The following is a 20,346-nucleotide window of genomic DNA, read 5'->3' as shown; positions in this document are numbered from 1 at the left end:
AGGTGGTGTTGTGCTGGTATGGAGGTGATGTTGAGTTATACTGAGGTGATACTACGGTGGTGCTGAGTTATGCTGGGGTGCTGAGTCAAGCTGAGGAGGTGCTCAGTGGTGCTGATCTAGTACTCAGGAGGTGCTAAGTGATGCTGAGGTTGTACTGCATTGATGCTGAAGTGGTGCTGCATTGGTGCTAAAGTGCTGCTGGGGGGGTTGCATTGACGCTGAGATGGGGATGCTGTGGTGATGTTGCACTGATGCGGAGATGGTGCTGTGCTGATGCCAAGATGGTGCTGTGCTGATGTTGAGGTGGTCCTGCACTGGTGCTCAAGTGGTGCAGATCTGGTGCTCCGGCAGTGCTGATGATGACGTGATGCTGCATTGCTTTGTGCTGAGTTGCTGATGAGGTGCTGCTGCGCTGGTGATCAGGTGTTGTTGTGCTGGTACTTAGGTGGTGCTGAGATGGTGCTCAAGTGGTGCTGCGTTGTGCTGTTGCTGATTAGGTGGAGCTGTGTTGGTGGTGAAGTGGGGCTGCGCTGGTAGTGATCTGGTAATGCGGAGGGGTGTTGTGCTGATGCTGAGATGGTGTTGAGCTGAGGTTGAGGAGGTGCTGTGCTGGTGCTGAGATGGTGCTACGTTGGTGCTGCACTAGTGCTGCACTGGTGCTGAGTTGGTGCTGTACTGGTGCTGAGGTGGTGATGTGATGATTCTAAGATGGGGCTGTGGCGGTGCTGTACTGATGCTGAGCTGTTGCTGAATGCTTCTGAGGTAGTGCTGAGTGATGCTGAGGTGGTGTAAAGTGTTGTTGCTCAGTTGGTACTGAGTGATGCTGAGTTGGTGCTGTGCTGAGGTGATGCACTGGTGCAGAGGTGGTGCTGCACTGATGCTGAAGTGGTACTGCTTTTGTGTGGAAGCGGGGCTATGATAGTAACGGTGAACAGGGGTGGTGCTGTACTGATGCTGAGATGACGATGTGCTGATGTTGAGATCATGCTGTGCTGATGCTGAGGTGGTGCTGCACTTGTGGTGGTGCACTGATGAGGAGGTGGTGCTGTGATGATGCTGAGATGGTGCTGTACTGATGCTGAGATTGTGCTGTGCTGATGTTCAGGTGGTGCTGGGCTGACGCTACTCTGGTGCTGCGCTGGTTCTGCACTGGTGCTGAGATGGTACACTGATGAGGAGGTGGTGCTGTGCTGATGCTGAAGGCAGTGCTGAGAGATGCTGAGGTGGTGCTGATATATGCAGATGTGGTGGTGCTGCGCTGGTGCTCAGGTGGTGCTAAGTGATGCTGAGTTGGTGCTGTGCTCAGGTGATGCACTGATGCAAAGACGGTGCTGCCTAGATTCTGAAGTGGTGCTCCACTGGTGGTTCTGCAGTAGAGGTGTTGCACTGTTGAGGAGGTGGTGCTGTGTGATGCTGAAGTGTTGCTGTTCAGCTGATGCTTAGTGATACTGAGGTGAAGCTGAGTGATACTGAGATGATGCAGAGGTAGTGCTGAGTGATGCTGGTGCTCAGGTGGTGCTGAGTTGGTGCTGTATTGAGGTGATGCTGCATTACTGCTAAATTGCTGCTGAGGTGGAGCTGCGCTGGTGCTGCGGTTGGACTGCGCTTGTGGTGGTGCACTGATGCGACGGTGGTGCTATGCTGATGCACAGGTGGTGCTGTGCTGATGCTGAGATGGTGTGGTGGTTCAGAAAAGGGGGTGGTGATGGACAGAGTATCTGAATTAAACAGAACACTCATACCCAGTCAACAGATCAGGGCTTGATCCATCACCGTTTTTTAGCTCACTGCACCATCCCAGCTCAGAACCTGGCTACATGCAAATTAGTCTGTGTGGTGGTGCACTTATGGTGATATGATACTGTGCTGGTGTTAAGTGATACTGAGGTTGTGGCGTGCTTGTAGGTAGGTGCTGCTCAGGTGGTGCTGCGTAATACTGAGGTGGTGGTGAGTGTTGCTGAGGTGGTGCTGAGTGATGTTAAATGGGTGCTGCGCTGGTGCTGCACTGGTGCTGAGGTGGTCCTGTACTAATGCTGAATTGGTGCTGAGTTGGTTCTGCGCTGATGGTGGTGCATTGATGAGGAGGTGGTGCTGTGCTGATGCTGTGACGGTGCTGTGCTGATGCTAAGGTGGTGCTGAGTGATGCTGTTGTGGTGCTGCGCTGGTGCTGGGTTGGTGCTGTGGTGATGCGCTGATGCTGAGGGGGTGTTGCACTGGTGGTGGTGCACTGATGCGAAGGTGGTGGTTTTCCGTCCTTCTCTTCCTCCCTCTTTCCGTTTTTGTTGTTTTTCCTTCTGTTGCTCTCTGGAAAATTCTGATGAGGAGAATAAAGTACTGGTGTCCCCCACCGGCTCAAATTAACCACTGGAAACATGTAGTAGTGGTAGCGCTTGAAGCTGCACTGGTGGACAGTTTAAGAAGCATCGACTAGCGACCAGCGCTTAGAGCTGCACTAGTGGACAGTGCAATAAAATGGCATTAGTGAGCAGTGTGAAATCCATATAGTGTGGGTATTGGTACTAGCTGACAAATTAATTGGTACTGGAGGGTATATTACATATGTCCAGAGTTCTAAATAAGGCACTCATAGGCATATTAGGTATACCCCTGATCCTTCATAGCGCCTAACGGCAACTTTGTTACCATGGGCGCTACAGAAGGACACAAGATTTTCACAGGGATTCGGCCAGGCATCAGCATGCCCCTTGAGCACCTATAGATCACTGCTGAGCACCATGGCTTGGCTATCAGGAGAGTTTAGAGAGCTCAGAAACGAATGGGGGCTTCTCAGCTTCTGTTTATAGAGCACGGAGGACAGTGGGTGAGCCATGGGCAGGCCTCGGAGATGAGTTACAGCTGCAACCCCTGCATGCCCTGTACCCCAAGCCCCTCTTCGCAGGCATACACAAGAGCTGCCAACACCTTGCAGGAATGGCTTCTACAGATGAGGCACCCTGGGTGTGGGGGTGGGGGTAGGAGGGCTACCCCTGCTTTCCATATCACTTGGAGAACCTACAATCGGAAAAAAGAATTTGCAGTGAGAAGAATTCTTTGAGCTGAACTACATTTCTTTTAATATCCCAATCGTCCGTGTTCTCTTCCACTCCAGGAGGAAATTAGGAGAACAGGCAGAGGATGTGGCGCAATGGCCAGCACTGCTGACTCAGAAGCTAGGGAACCAAGCTCCAGTCTCAGAATGGATGTTCAACATCCTGTGGGCAAACCAATAAATCTTCCAATGCCTACCAAACATTAATGTATTTTCCAGTGATGTAATTTGTGCTCATGTAAAGCACCCCAACACCTTGGGGTCGAATCCTCGCTACATAAAAGTGGGAAAAATCTGTCTTGGACATTTAAAGGAAATTTGTGATGTTGATGTGGGAAGTTCTTGATGCAATTCTTCTGGGGACCAGCGCATTTCCTGCTCGGGGACACCTTTTGTTTAGCTTTTTTGGCAGGCAGGAGTCCCCTCCCCCCAATGATTAGATTGCCATTAGCGCATCCCCAGCCCCCTCCTCCACTCAAATACACATGTGCGCATACAGTACTGTCACACTGGTTTAAATCCGTGGGACTGTGTCTAGAGGAAGAGCTGGAGGAAAGAGTGGCTTGTACCCCAAATGTGCGCCTTTCATCGTTTTCCCAAGAAGAGGAACATGGTCTTGACCCTAAATCCACGCCTCAGCGCGTGCCTGAACACGTTTGCTGCAGAGCCCACACCCCACAACCCTGAGGACAGGGTCAAGAAGACCTCAACGCAATGAAGGGAACTCATTGCTCCACCTGTTTCCAGAAGTTTGTTTGCTGTACACAATTAACGTTATTTCCTTCTACATTCAAACACTATATGAATTTAATGTGCCTCTGCAATTGCAAGCTGCACTTGTAGTCCGACAATTAGGAGGAACACCATGTTCCATTTTAACAGACACCTTATCGTTTTGAGGAGGTAATGAAGTCCCGACCCTAGCTTCATTTGTTGGCCCGTGCCCCGTAAGTAAAAGCAGCTTGCTAACATAATAAATCAGAAATATTGATACTGAAATGTAGGGCCAGAGAAGTGTGGCTCACTGGTTAGAGGAGGCGGACCTGGAAGCAGAGGTCAGCCCGGGACCAGGGTTCAATTCCTGGCTCGGCGGGGTCTTGAGTTCTAAAATGTCCATGGACTCGACAATTCTCGCTCCGGTGCCTACTCGATTCACGGGTTCACACTCTGCGACTCTGGGCAATAGCTTGCTTAATCTCCACAACTGCCCCTCGCGGCAGGATGCCTGGCTTTCACCTTGCGGATACCCTGCCGGGGTTATCTCACAGGGGAATACCAGGACGGGTTCCCTAAGCAAGCGCTTAGAAACTGCTCGGTGATTTGCGCTATATAAGTTCCTGTACATTACATTTTACATTTACATCAAATGGTTTAGCCCATTCTGTGTCTATGGGAAAATGTGTTCATGCATATGGCACGTAGTTGCCATTGACACCCAGTCAGGTAGCTTAAAGATTATGGGCCATATGTATCAACACCCTCAATTGTGATTCTCAAATAGCGATTTTTTAGAAATCGCTATTTGAGAATTGCAAAAAGGCATGTATGTAAAAAAGCGCAATTTGTTTAGCGATTTCTTAATATTCCTTAATTGTGATTAGCAAATTGCGAATACGCAATTAAAGAATACTTTGCCATTCATTTCTATGGGCCAGGAGGCCCACAGGAATGAATGGGAAATTATTCTCAATTTGCGATTCGCAATTTGAGAATCGCAAATTGAGAATAATTTCAAGGGTGTAAGGGTGTCATAAGGACACCCTGATGCACCCCTGAAATGTACATGTGTGTGCATATGGTGCACATACAGGCCCTAAGGGGAGGTATGTGCACCACATGGCACCTTCACAAATGGCAAAAAAGTGCATTCGTTAAAGCAATCGCAAATTACCACCAACTTCAAATTGGTAGTAATTTGAGATTTCTTAATGAGAAATCGCACGACTTGGGTGCTTCATACATAGTATTTCAGGAATCATAATTTGCAATTCCTTAAATGCTGACGTAAAATTAGGGAATCGCAAATTTTGCGATTCCTTATTTTTGCGATGTGATTTCAATCATACATCGCATTTTCCGAATTTTTTGTCGCAAATGATGATTTTTTGCGAATAGCAGCATTTGCGACTAAAAAAACGGATGATACATGTGCTCCTATGTGATTATTCAGTTTGTATCAAAATTAGGTTACCTGTTTTTAACCAGTGCCGCTTCCTGCCCACGACTGTTGCTTTCAATCAAGCTAGTTTACATTAATCTGAATAAACTCTTTCATCCGTTGACATCGTTCAACTGAAAATAAGAGGCAGCTACGGGTGGGGAAGGGATGGCCCGGGATATAGCAACAGGTGCTAAAGTAGTTAAAATAACAGGCAGTGAAAATGTGGAGCGGCACAGGGAAATTCCTGAAAAGAAAGATTTACAGGCATGTTTTCAAGCCGGTTTGCGCTCAGTCAGTTTTGTTTTTGATTGCAATTAGAGACAAAACTTGAAGCATGTGTCCACATGAAGAGGGCTCCCTGCTGATACACGACCTGAGTCAAACAATTAAAAAAGTAGTGCGCACAAAGGAACGTAATGTAAAAAAAGCATAAGATCAGATGTAGCAAGGGCAGTCGCCTTGGAGGGTCTGAAACACCAAAATGACGGCTTACTAACCAAACGTAAGCAGGCATTTATGAAGAGCAGGAACAGACCTCTATGAAAAACATGGGAGGTCCTTCCACTCCCGGGTCTAGATACAGCATGCCTTGCAGAGCAGCACATGTGCTGCCTAGGCTCAACCTAAAAGGGTGGTTAAGTTGAATGTGTGGATTAATATTAGTCATTAATAAGTGCTATGGGCCACTTTCTACTCCATCGTTGTGTTGCTCACTGTGCCACTGCAGACAGGCATCAACCATATGCAAAGTATCCGTGACCCACCCACACAGTCACAGGCCACCTTGAACAGCTGACATATTTTTTATCACAGCAAGGATAAGACCCTCGTCTGGGTACATCAGGGGCCGTAATATGTATTGCCATTGTTTGTGCCCTGCGCACCTTTGAAATGGTGCGCCGCATCGTGTTTTTGAAGTGCAGACGGCACCCGCCTGCACTTTCAAAGGGGATTACAAGCCCACTTTACCCCCTGCAGAGGGCTGCAGTCAGGAGGCGCACTCACAGTGCGCCACGGTTTAAATGGCGCACTGTCAGTGCACCTCCTGGGGGCGTCTTTGAATCTGCGCCTGCATCTGTAATATGACGCTGGTGCAGAGCCAAAGGAACTCCCTCGTTTACATAGGGCACACCCCTATGCAAATGAGGGAACACCCTCTGTTGATAGAGCTGGCGCTTTAAGTGCGCCAGCGCTATCGATAATATAGAAGGGGACGCACAAGCGTCTGCATTCCCTTCTATAATACCAAAGTGCCCCAGGGGTGCGCAAAGCGGGCACAATCGGCAGTTGCACCCCCGGGGCATTTTATGTAATATGGCCCCAGGTAAACTTAGGGTGTTTCACTAGATTGTTGCAATATTTGAATCAATCTCATCCCTTACAATGGCACAGTGAGCAACGAAATGAAGGATTGGATGTGGCCAATACTGTTTATAAGGAGTTAAAAGTCAAGCATTTCATCGATCGGTTTGTTTCCTCAACTGGAGGCCCCAAGTACAACAGGTATGCTCATTGAGCCATAGGAGTGCTGCTGTCTGATTTTCTCTGATTATTGTTTTTGGTTTAGAGCATGATGCAACTGACTTATGACAATGATGAATGTATGATTACAGCCATCTTAAACTCATGTCCTTCAAAACCAATGTCTTGATCTGTGGAAAATGGAACAAAAAAAACCTCCAGCAATATGGCAAAAACAACTGAAGTCTCCACCAGCAACATTGGATGAGGTAAGAAACCTTGAAGCAATCATACACTCAAACACTTTGCCCCACAGGTTAATGAAGTCAACAAGGAATACACTCTACACTATGTGAACAATGAGACATGTCCTCTCACCTATGGTACCCATAGAAAATACAGGATATTATAAAGTTGTAGTATATGGTGCAATGGAGCAGTGCACTACCAGGGTATAGTGGTATTTAATAATGAAGCAAAATCAGTTCCTTCGTGGGTATCATCTTTATTTAAATATATCCAAATGCACAGAAAAAAGCCATCAGCCAACGCGTTTCGATCTGGGAATGAACTTCGTCAGGGCATTGATTATATGACGAAATGCATCACTAAATGTAAAAGGAGGTCCAATTGCCTGTCAAGTCGTAAAGATCATAGATTGCCGGCGTGGGCCTCCTTGATAAGGGCCAATGGTAAGAAACCTATATCGGTGGTCCGAGCGTGTTGGCACTTCTTATCAAGGAGGCCCATGCTGCCCTTCTATGATCTCTACGACTTGACAGGCAATTGGACCTCATTTGGACCTCATTTTACAGTTAGTGATGCATTTCGCCATATAATCAATGCCCTGACGAAGTTAATTCCCAGAACCAAACGAGTTGGCTGACGGCTTTTTTCTGTGCATTTGGATATATTTAAATAAAGATGATACCCATGAAGGAACTGATTTTGCTTCATTATTAAATAGCACTATACCCTGGTAGTGCACCGCTCCATTGCTTTTTCAGTTTTGTTTCCCGAGCCGGCGGATTGCATCCCTTAACGGCGGATGCAGGAGCAGTCTGTGCACACCACTCATTCAATTGATATTTCGATTACACTTTGGGTTACTACACTGAGGCTTGTGCGGCACTTGGAATCCGCCGTTGGATTTCTGCTTCTATTATATGGTGTAATGAGTTGCCCCAAGTCACATTATTTTCTATTACAGAAACTATAAACACCACAGCAGGACACCAATGTGAACACATGAAACCGATGCTGAAAGTTCAACACAGGCTCAGGACACTAGGACACTTCGCCCTAAAAGCAGGTTGCATCTTTAACAAAACCATCCAAGGGAAAGGCCTGCAGTTTCTACAAGCGTAATTCAACCAATTCTCACAGAAAAAGACTTTACATTAAAGATCAGCAGCTTGACTCATTGTTCCTTCTTATCAGAAAAGGTCTGTACAGTTGACAAAACCTTGGAACTCCCTATCAGCCTAGATATGAAATATATTATATCACAAGAATGGTAGAAAGTAAGTGAAAACATCTGTCATTGCTGAAATAAAGAAGCATTTCAATATAATAACAATTACGTTATGTTTTGCAGGTCTGTAGAGTTCATTATCACCCAGGAGGGTATCCTGGCACTGAGCAAGTGTGAGTCTAGCCAAAGCTAGTGGGACTATTCAAAAAGCCAGCTATTCAGATTCTTGCAGAACTCAAGAAATGAGGAGTAGACTCATGTGTAGTGGCAGGTTGATCCACACTTTAGGAGCATTGTAGGAGAAGGCTTGACTCACCTAGTAGAGACCAGGCGAACAGAGGTGTCTGAAAGGTTTGTGAAAGCAGATGGGATTGTTGATGTATGCAGGGCCGGTATTATGTAATGCATTGAAAGTGTAGGGGAGGAGTTTGAATTGTGCTCATTTGTGTATGGGGAGCTAGTGGAGTTCCTTGAGATGTGGTGTGATATGAGTACAGCGGGGGAGGTTAAGGGTGATTCTGGCCAACAAGTTATGAATAGTTTGCAGCCCTCTGGTGAGTTTTAGTTGATCCCATCATAAAGGGTATTCAGGTAGTCCAGCCTGCTTGTGACGGACGAGGCCAAATGTGACAGTTTTCCAGGAGCTGATCTGAAACCATTTGAAAATCTTTCTCAGCATCTTCAGGGCATGGAAGCATGAGGGGGAGACAGTGTTGACTTGGGCTGGCATGTCGAGATTATTGTCTATGACGATCTTGAGGCTCATGCTGTGTGGAGGGTGGTAGGGGTGGGTGTTAGTCCTAGCTTGGTTGTCCACCACATGCAGTTCCACAGTGAAGTGCTCTTTTTGAAGATCATGATTTCTGTTGTATTCAGCTTCAGACAGTTGGTCTTCATTCAATAGGCAATGTCAGTCATGCAGGCATTGAATTTGATCTGGGTACTGGGCATCTAGTCCATGAGAGGGAGAATGAGTTGAGCATTGTAAATTTAGAAGATGATGTAGATGATATGAGAACAGATGATGCTGGCTAGTGGGATCATGTATATGTTGAAGAGGATCGGGCTCAAGGACGAACCTTGCTGCACTTCGCATATGGGTCGCAGGCATCCGAAGTGTAAGGTGCCAGGTGGATTGTCTGGGTCCTTCTAGTCAGGAAGGAACTGATCCACCAGAGTGCATTTCCTTGGATTCTGATGTCATGTAGGCATAGGATGGGATGAGAAACCATTTCAAACACTGCAGAAAGGTCCAGGAGTATGAGGTCGCCATGTCTCCTCTGTCCAGAGTCATGCAGATGTCATTCGTAGCAGCAATGAGGAAAGTTACATCCTGTGGTTGGATCTGAAACAAGACTGAGTGTTGTTGAGGAAACTGTACACTACTGATTCCTGCCCCATCTCTCATTACCTGTATACTTGCCTTTGAACCTGTACATAACTCTGTCTATGTTTGTGCTTTCTAAATACTAAATACATACATACAAGCATATAAACTCAATATGGTGTATTGGCTGAGAAAACCCAATTTACAATAAAGGTGAAATGAGAACACTTTGCCCAAATCCGCAGGAATAGCGCAGTTTATTTAAATATGGTCAGCTGTAACCAGTGAGGGCTGGACAACATGCATGCCCTCTCACAGTCATGGTAAAACATTTCTATTCAGATTGGCTACTACCAAAACAACCCAGCTCTTGCTCCATAAACCAGGCTGGTATCTGTAGAACAATCATAACAGGCAACACCCAATCCAAACCCATAGTGCACACCTGTACTTTCAGCTAAACACCATCAAACAACTAACTAAAACCTAGCCACTCAATACTAAAGAACACAGATATCTAGTGCACAAGGAGATCTGCCACATTTGGCTGGCATCTTGGAGGACTATCATTTAGTCCAACCAATAAGGTCCCACTCCTTTTTTCCCCCATTTTCAAAATTGGACATTCATCTTTTCCCTCTCTTGACCAACAAGCTTTACAGAATGGATATGTTGCACCAGAGTTCCACCCCCCCCCCCTCAAATGGCAGCTCACGAGTTGATCTCGGATGAGCGGGACACGCGGCTTCACAAGAGTATTTCAGACCAGGTTGCTACCTGTGGGCTGCCTCACGTGGCTGTTAGAGTTGCCTCCCAGCAGTCGACCCACCAGTCTGATTTCTTGAACTCTTGCTCTTCTCCTTTGGGAGAGTTTTTAAGAAAGATGCCTTTGGCATCTCCATACTGTTTACCTTCTCTTTCCAAGAAACGTCTAGTGTGGATTTCTGGGATATATCCTGCCCTTTCCAAAGATGACCACCTTACCATTAGTTGCTATAAAGTGATCCGAATCCAATATGACTGAAGCTCTCTTCCTTTGAGTTAATTCCTATCCTTAAGGTATAAAGGTCATCTGATCTGTTTCTCCTTGTGTCACAACATTTCTTGCTCCCTTGTGGTGTGTTTCCTCGTTCCTCATTAGTTTTAGGACTTCCTGGTCCTTCAGACATATTGTTCCTGCTCCCGGCATTCCTGTATGTCTTAAAGTCTCCTGTCCTTGGGTTTCTACTGTTACATGGAGCCTCGTTGTCAAGTAGGAGTGTGTTTTGCCTTTTGGCTTTTTCCTTTATCTAGGCCTCTTTCCGGAAAGCACAATTGGCTTAGGTGCTTTCATGTGTCGCTGGAAATGTGGATACTGGAAGGGGTCACCCTTACCTTGGCAGGCCAAGATGATAAAGACCTGGGCTGATCGACCTCCCCACAGTCAGAGGCTTTTCACCATGTGTCTGGCTCATGACTGGATAAACTAGTTGCTGTATCCAGAGGAGGAGTTGCATTGAAAGTATCAAGTATCACCACAAACTCAAATTAGGACCTCCAGAGTAATTTATTGCAGCCAGCTAATATAATCTGAGTGAACCCTATTTATCATTCATCTTTCCTCCATCCCACTGCCATAAAACTTTATAAATAAATAAATAAATATCCAAGACACGGCAAGAGAACCACTTGTGTCTCTCATGCACAATACCAAAATGATTCCCACATAGGCACACAGTAAGTACAACTCCCTTTCACCCAAGCACTCCACCAAGGTGTAATGTGCTGCAGACCAATAATGTCCTTTGTTGCCTCACAATCCGGTAGGATTCAATATACAAATGCCATTGTAATATAACGCAATATGACACAAGCTGTACCTCACCAGTGAGACCCAAAGAAGCAGAAATATGTGTGTGGTTGCTCATGTTCCACTTATTCATACAGGATGTCGCTGTTCAGTTCGGGCTGGACTGTCCCTTTTGAGTGGCGCTTAGACTGATTTGCAAACTGGTGGTTTCTGAGTATAGTGACATGGTGGAGAAAAAATCATGGATTGGAATATAGTCTTCAGGAATTATCAGTGGTTCAGATGAATTCAAGAATTCCATCCATCACCTTTTATTTTTCATATGGAATCCTATGTGGCTTTGCGTGTTAGGACAGTTTAAGTAGTAAGCTGGTGAAGGTGCATAAATGGGCTAAAAGTCTGAGGTTCTTTCTGTATGAATTTCTGAAGCACGCAATTTAAAATGCTACACAGCATTGATGTCTTATAAGTTTTGATAAAACAGGGGCATCATCCACAGCATTGATGTCTCATACGTTTTGATACAACAAGGGCATCATCCACAGCCCAAACATTATGGTAGAGCTTTGGTTTAAATGCATATATTTAACATGTTTTAGTACTGTTCCCTGAAGGCTTCGGTACTTTGTTTCTCCTAGACTTCTTTTTTGTCTCTGATTATCTCGCTTTTTCAGATGTCCTCTATATATGTTTGACTTATTTAGACAGATGGTCACAAATGTAATGCTCGCCTTCAGGAAAACATTTTCTAGTGTTCCCAAGGCCAGATGCTGCCCCACTGGTGACTAGTCCCTTTTGGTGAATTCCAGTTACCAGCTCTTGTTTGGATCTTGACTATACTTATATTTTCAGACATTTAAAATAAATTTCTGATGCAGAAAGAAATCAAGACAAGTTCTATTATGGGATCTAGCATAAATAATGTGTAACTGGTCAACTACAATATTCAACCAGAGTGTCGTAAAAGTTTCCAAGAGCTTTAAAGAGTGGAAGTAAGGACACCAGATGGAAAGCGCTGGATATGAATGCACTCTGGCACGCAAGTCTAACTGGGGAAAGTTGTAAGGTAAGGGTAAGGCTGGCTTTTCCAACAATAGCTTATGTATTTGATTGTATTTAATTTTTTTCTATTAGATGTAAAGTTATCAGATAAGTCCAAATTGTCAGAGAAACCATCTTCCAGGTCTAGATTTCCATTTAGCAAATTTAAAAGGAACTAAGATTACATTTCCAGAATGTGTTAGCTTATAAAAGAAAAGGTCATTGCTGCAAAATGGTGTCACAGATAACATAGGAGTCATTTGGAAATCTAAGTTCCATGATGTCTGCAAAGAGGTGAGTTGACAGAATGGAACTGATGGTATTTGAAATGTGAAGATTGCTGTTTGTCATTGGACTCTGTGAATCCTCTATGTACTCTGTCACACCTCCAAAGGTTTGCTATGGTAGATCTAAATTCAGAGCTTCAGTTACGTTTTTGCAAGAGGAAGGCATGGCATTCAACTGTTGTTAGAAATGGGGGTCTCTAGTTGGCAGTGGTTTGCACCATGTCCAAGTAGGGACTCTTCCTTCTAGTCAGGATAAGGGAGTTACACTCCTAGATAACCCCTGCTCACCCCCTTGGCAGTTTGGAACGAGCTGTCAGGCCTATCTCAGAGGCAATATGGAAAGTATTTGTACCCTAACACACAATAACAAAGTGAAAACACTACAAAAGATCACCAAACCAGGTTAGAGAAATAAAGTATCTTTATCAAAAGTAAACAAGAACAAAACGACAAAAATCCAACATACAGATATCAAAATATCACTTTTAGAAGGTGTTAGCAATTCTGTTGCTAAAAAACTATGGATGTGGATGCTTTTCACAAAATAACTGAGAATGCGACAAAATTCACCAAACAAAATAGCCGCAGATGAGCAAGATGCAGGAAAACATGAGGACGCATCGATTCTTGAATCGACAGGGAGGCAATGTGTTAGTTCTGCTGCCGGCAGGAGAAGTGTTGTGTTGAATCCTAATTGTAAGGGATAGTGAAGCGTCGATTTCTGGGGGGCCTGGGTATGCAGGTATCGAACTTAGCAAGCAAGTATGATTTGTGAAAAAATCCAGGTGCTGCAACAATTTCTGCAGCCACAGACAGGTGATGCGTTGATGGGAGTCAGAATGGGAGTATTGGATTTCAAAATGTTGGAGCCTGGGACTCGGCTGCAGCATTTTCGAGGGCCGTACATAAGCGATGCATCAATCTTTTTGGTCGCACCTCGGCTATAAGTGTGGTTTTTCAGCTGCATGGCACCTTACAGCAGGAAAAACAGCACTGGAAGGGCGATGCATGGATTTTCACCAGGAAAGATAGCAAAACAACCTTCAAGTGCCCAGTAACTGGAATAGGCACCACAAGGCAGGTCAGCACTCCCAGCAGTCCCTGTGACATCTTAGCAGGAGGCAAGTTCTACATCAAGCCCTTAGAGAATCTTCTTAAGCAGGCTACACAACAAAGTTCAGCCTTTGTCCTCTCCAAGAGAAACATCAACTGCAGCCCATTCCAGCAAAGCAACACACAGCAAAGGGGCAGTACTCCTCCTTACAGCATTTCAACCCTTGGCAGAGGTTCCTCTTCATCAAGAAGTATTCTAAAGTCCTGGGGTCAGAGCCCCCATATGTATACTATTTTTCTCCTTGAAGTCAGTACAAAGAAATGTCTTGATTGCACACAAGAACCAGTTCTGGCCTCTCTGGTCCAGTAACACCACAGTAGGTGGAGACAGCATTGTGAAAGGTAGCCACTGCCTATTCAGGTGCTAAGTGACAACTCCTCACACCACTCAAGCACTGGAAGACTGATCAGTATATGCAGGACACACCTCAGCACTCGCTGTGTGACTGTCTAGGGTGAATAAACACACCAGTCCCGTCAGATAAAAAACAGACGATTATACAGGCAGGCAGATGCACAGATGGTTAAACAAGAAAATGCGCACTTTCTTAGTCGCAATTAAGGAATGTTTAGAAATCGCTATTTTTTACGAGATTTCTACATGCATAGGGTTCTGCGATTCCTTATTTGTGATTCCTTATTTCTCGTAAATAAGGAATTGCAAAAACAAATGTTGATGCATGTGCCCTCTAATCTCTTTCATGTCCCAATTGAAAGTTACACTTGTAATATGTTACATGACAACCCTGATGTTAACCTATGGGAGAGGTAGCTGTTCAATAGTGAAAAACTAAATTGCCAATATTTCACTATCAGGACATGTAAACCACACCAACACATGTCCTACCTTTCACATACACTCTACCCTGCCCATAAGGGGAACATTGGACCTACCTTAGGGGTGACTTACATGTAAGAAAATGGAAGGTAAAGGCCTGGTATGTGGGTGCACTTGCCAGGTCAACGTGACAATTAAAAACTGCACGAGCAGACACTGCAGTGGCAGGTCTGAGACACATTTTAAAAGCTACTTGTGTGGGTGGCGCAACCAGTGCTGCAGGCCCACCAGTAGCATTTGATTTACAGGCTCTGGGCACACACAGTGTACTTTGCTAGGGAATTACCAGTAAATCAAATATGTCAATCATGGATAATCAATCATAGTCACCATTTACACAGGGAGCACTTGCACTTTGGCACTGATCAGGAGTGACCAAATGCCCAAAGCATCTAAACAATCAAAAATGAAATCCAACACAGTCAAAAATACAGGAGGTAGAGACAAAAAGTCAGGGGAGACCACGTCAAGGATGCCAGGTCTAAAAATTGCTAAATAAGTGGGCATCATTCACATTGTTGGAAGTGTGAACACTGCAAAAGTTAATGTTTTGAGACAAAATGAGCCTATGAAAAAAAGTAAAATTTTTTAGATGATTTACTTGTTGGAATGCCTCCGCCTTCTATGTTTAAATCTGAGAACATACCAGCAAAATAATCACTAAATCATGTTAGTGAGGTGCCAATCGTTTGCAACGCAAGAAGCTCAGGTAGATGTTAAGGGTAAAACAAGCATTGGCATATCCAACAAATTTACCCTTAGCAATTGTGCAATTTAATTTATTTATTTTGCAAACATATGGAATAATTTAAAAATGCAAACACATTAAAAGTATAACATTAGAGTATCCTAGTACCGCAGGAGCACCACCCCTGGCACTGAAGAGCACCCTTTTTCAGGTAGCGGCGTATAATTGATCAGGTAAAATGCTGTGAATCACAGTGCAAGACAGCCAGCGGACGAAGTGCACTGACCCTCTGCCCCATAGTGTATTCAATGGAGGGCGGAAACAAAATGTGACTGACAGCTGAACAGTCAAGTGGGTGAAGAGGACTGACCGAAAGCCAGTCTATATGTGTGTATGTATTAATATTATTATGTTTTTTTGGGAAAACGAGGCTGTTGAGACAAGCTAAAACCGACTCTAGGCCAGACCTAAAGAATCAACTGTTGCTCAGCCAGTTTGAAAACAAGGCTGAAGCATGAGCAAACACTGCATGTGATGATACAGGCCTCTGGGTGTTCCCCAGCCTTCCATCTCACAGGCGGCGTCCTTGTGAGTATTCCTTTGTGTTAACTGCCCAGGGGGGTGGCGGTGGAAATTATCTCTGAATCTCTTGCCTGCTCAACATTTACCCTTCCATTGCTCAAGGAAGAGTGAATATGAGGGGGCTTTGTGCTTTGAAGCAGGTTAAAGAACACCTGCAGGAAACACACGTATTTCGGATGATCAGAAACATCGAGCACCAAGTCACACTTCTTAAGGAAACACAAATAATCGCCTCTAACTCCATACAACATCCACTAACTCCATTACTTCCAAAGATTGATGACAAGTTTAATACCCGTAGCTGCTTAATCAATATCTGCATTCGATTATATATGATTGTTCCCCAAGCCTATACCTCTGTCCATTATTTCCTACTATGCAACTCGTTAACTGTGTAAAACATTCGCCGTTATGCGTTCACAGACAGCAAATAGACGTACAAGTATGTGTGATTTAGCTACAAATACATTGCACACATATATTTACGTTCATATTTTGCCTATAACAAATACAATATTCTCAGCTTTTAATTGTAACATAGGCCTTGACCCTTTTAAGTCAGTGGTGTTACAATAGTGAGTGTGACGTCACTTCCTGTGGGCCCCTACTTGTGATATCATCACTTGACACCACTGAGAGCTGTAGATGATAGGTCGACAATGTTGTTTTAGGACATGTGCCCTGAGACATGGCATCCGAGTTAGGTTGTGAAGCTCTCAAGAGCATTTTCCACATTTGAAGTTGCGTTTAACTAATTCGTTTTTGGGAGGACGTTTTCCTTTTTGTCTGATCCAGTGGATTAAGAGGGGAGTCCCCAAAGCTCCAGGTTTGCACGAATCTCTGTAATAGCTACAGGAAACAACTAGTGAACAGTTTTATTCCCGTCTTTTTCATTTTACCTGCCCAGGGACTCCCATAACATCCTCTGCCAGTCGAAATACGCGTTTTTATGGAAACAAATGGGCAACTGGCATTTTGAATTCGATATAACATTTGGCTGTGCCTTTCAAGGCATCCATGGTTGCGAAGTACATCATACGTTGTATACTAAACAAGTCTTCCAGCAAATAATGTGTTTCTACAGTGTGAGTGAAACTCCTTCCTACAGTACAAAAGAAGAAAGGAGTCTAATTTGTACTTTCCAGTGCCCATGTGAAAAATCCCCAGAAATGTTCTGAGGACTGAACCGTCGACTCTGTCACAGCATGAGTTTGACAAAAAATCAGTAAACTACAGCATGCATCTTTGACGCACCACCCTGCTCACCCTTCGTATTCCCCATCAACACCCCTCTCGGGTCAGAGTTGAGGCAGGAGAAGCTGGGAGCGGGAAAGTGTGTGTGTGTGTGTGGCGGAGGGGGGGGGGGTTGGGGGAGGGGGAAAGGAATGGGACCTCTGAGAAATAAATTAGGTCACCTCAGCGTGTAAAATGCCCTCAGGGCCGCAGTGGCAATTAAATACTGGGGAGACTTTCTGTAAACATTGCTTATTTTCAAACCAGGTTTTACCAAGGTCTGGCAGTTAGTTGGAAATGGTGGGTTCCCGGGCTCACTCATGGATCCATTGAAGGGATCTAAGTTTGACCTCCTGGTCACCCGCTCAAATCCCAACAGGTCTGTTCAGCCTTTTCTTCTTCAGAGGTTGATACAATGAGTACCATTGAGCTATGTTATTTTAGCGTCAAAATGCCCTTCTGAGGGGACGTGTTCTTTAGAAATGAACATGCTATGTGGGGCATATTATCAAGACAGGCGATAAAATTATTGCCGCTTTAGTAGCAGAAGTGCCGCTAAAACGGCAATAATGGGCTTGATAATATGCTCTATTGAATTCCAATTCCAATTGAAGCCCATGTTAGATGTCCTTCACATCTATGAGGCATATTAGAAAGGGCGATATCGGTGCTTTAGCGGCGATATTTTTATCACCCTATTAGCAAGCTGTCGCTAACAGCAGTTAGCGACAGCTTTTAGGCGATAGCTACAGGTTTGGGGCCCACTTTGCATGTCAGCGATATTTATTGCTAATGACATGCAAAGTGGGCGTACCCAAATTGTTAGAGACTAAAAACAGTCGCTAACACAGCTATCGCCTATTAGCAAGGCAGGCGAAGCGATAAAAAAAATTGCGCTAAGCGCGATCATCGCTAGAATCTAACGCCTGCTAAAAAGTCGACTTACCTGCATAGTCAATGGGGGATGGATTATCACACTAAGCCCCCATTGGTGTTAATGCGAGAATATCGCTGGATTTCCAGCGATATTCTCGCATTTCGCCACTATCGCTGGATATTTTAGCACAATGTAGAAAAAAGATGCTAATAGGTTTTCTCCGCAAAAATATCCAGCGATAGGCAGCGTTAAAAAAATGCGCTAAGCGCATTTAGCGTTAAATATCGCTACTCCTTGCTAATATGCCCCTATGTTCTTTGTAAAAGAGGGGCGGTTTCTGACAAACTTGTGTCCGAGATAATTAAAGTCGTGCATTGGCAACATATGGGAACAGGAAGCTAGTATAATGAACTGATCGCTCTGGTACTCTGTTTCAAAACAACTGTTAGAAAAAACATAAAAACAGCCAACATGATCTTAGTTAGGCCCCCTAAGAGCAGAACGTACTGCCTTCTACTCTACAAAGCACGCTCCCTTTCAGACGTGAACATCCGCATTAGAAAACATAGCAATACAAAACATGTAAGTGAAAACTGCAAGGGGCACTGTCGCAGCCTTAGACTGCCCTGAAATAAACACAGCAGCCAGAGAGGCCACGATTCCAAAAACAAGTCAAAGAGCTCTTTAAGAGAGCAATAAACCTGGTTAACGCATGGAGCCGCCACAATTTGGGTAACGACCCTGACCATGGGACTGCCACAGTCCCATAACTGCCCTGCTCCCAGTAGTGGCAACACTTAATAAACATCGCCTGCCAGACATGCAAAGACCTGGGGGAGGGGTAACACAGGGTCCCTGGCTTCTGACGCCGCCTCCTGCACCGAGGTTTCCAACCCTGCACCTCTGCATTTTACCCACACACGAGTCTAACAGCACACCACAGGTATACAAAGTATTTGAGGGAGTAAGGCATCTCGATGCCTAGGGGCCCTCTTGCACCGCGGCACTTTACCTGTTTAGGAGTCTACGTCCACCTTCCGGATATATACACGTCTTTGAGGGGGAGCAGGGCGCACGGATGAATTGGGGCTGCTTTTGCAACCCTCCGCTTCACCTGCTAAGCCCTTAAGGCCATCTTCCATGTATGCAAAGTCCTGGGGGTTTGTAGCCTCTAGATGCGCAGAGCCCCTCTGCACCGCAGGGTCCTCTCGTGCACATCTGCACTTTACCGGCAACCGTGTGCCAGCGCCTGGCTCAGTCCACAATCCCGCGGCCGGTGGCCGCTACCCCAGCCGGTGTTACCTGGCCCCCAGCCTCCTCCTTGACACAAAAGTGACAGGATCCTTATCGCAGACAGTCCGGCCTCGCGCTTCAGATGGTGCCTTATCGGCACGATTTCGAGCGTGGCTTAAATAAGTAGCGCTGACTCATCACAGGAGAGCTGCCGGCTGGGTTGTTGTTCAGTCCCAGCTGTTTGCGCGTCCGCACTCCCCCCCCCCCCCCCCCCCCAGTACTTTATAACAAAATGCACGCACACTCCTTCCCTCGCGGCTGGTGCCCGCACATTCTTTAAATGCACACCGCGACCAGTTAGGTTTTAACGTCCACGTTAAAAACTGCAAACGTCAGGGGCCGGCTGCTGCACTAATGCCGACTCATACTTTTTGACGAACTTTTTTTCTCGAAAGTTTCTTAATCTTGAGTCGGTCATTGCGATTTAAATTAAAGTGCCAAAAAGCCTCTGCTGCTGAGCCAACGTTCTACGCCTTGCCGTAACTGGCGCCTATTTCCACTACTGCACTGTGTAAGCAAGTTTATATTCTGCAGTCATAAATTCTGGAGGAACGCTCTCCAGTCAACAGCCCAGTGCCCCCAGAAGTGCTTATGTCAATTCGAGTCACACGAGGCACATGCCGGAGCTGTTCGCGCGCAGATCCCCTTACCTTGGTCTCCCCGCGCCAGAAGACGGCGAGGTGCGCTCGCGCCGGCCGCTACTGCGCCCAGACATGCACCCAGGCTGCGCGCCCATCCAGGAGGGCGCGTCTCCCTCACACTTCAGGTGCCCGGAGCGCTGTGTCCCCGCCCGCAGCTGGGGCCTCCCAACAACAACCCGTCCTCCTCACTGAGCTCCCGCGAAAGCAGGCATAGCAACATTGCTGGCCACCACGGGCAGTAATTCTCCGGAATCGGATTACAAGAAACTCATTGGCCATTAGCGCTGTTTTTCTTTGTTTTCGCGTCCGTGCGTTCAGTAATAGGCCAATTAAAAAAATATGCGAACGTTTTGTTGTTCAGGAATTACTTTGGTGCGCCCACTTTCGTTTATACATGCAGTAATGTAGTGGTGGCAGGCACATCATGTGTACGTTTTCTCGATCATATGATTGTGTTTAATTCCAGTTCAAACACACCCAGTCAGCCGATTT

At 45.6% G+C, this 20,346-nt stretch overlaps 1 protein-coding gene across 1 annotated transcript in view; it reads right to left on the bottom strand.

Annotated features, from left to right (window-relative positions):
* SLC16A12 (solute carrier family 16 member 12) overlaps positions 1–19,970 on the bottom strand; it is an 812,734-nt gene extending 792,764 nt beyond the window's left edge. The window contains exon 1 of the mRNA XM_086921988.1: positions 19,803–19,970. The gene's annotated coding sequence lies outside the window, so the exon portion shown is untranslated. The remainder of the gene's footprint in view (positions 1–19,802) is intronic.
* Between the last annotated feature and the right edge of the window lie 376 nt (positions 19,971–20,346).

The sequence above is a fragment of the Lissotriton vulgaris genome, chromosome 5, assembly GCF_964263255.1.
Source record: "Lissotriton vulgaris chromosome 5, aLisVul1.2, whole genome shotgun sequence".
Classification (NCBI taxonomy): Eukaryota; Metazoa; Chordata; class Amphibia; order Caudata; family Salamandridae; genus Lissotriton; species Lissotriton vulgaris.
This window is presented reverse-complemented; position numbering and strand designations above follow the sequence as displayed.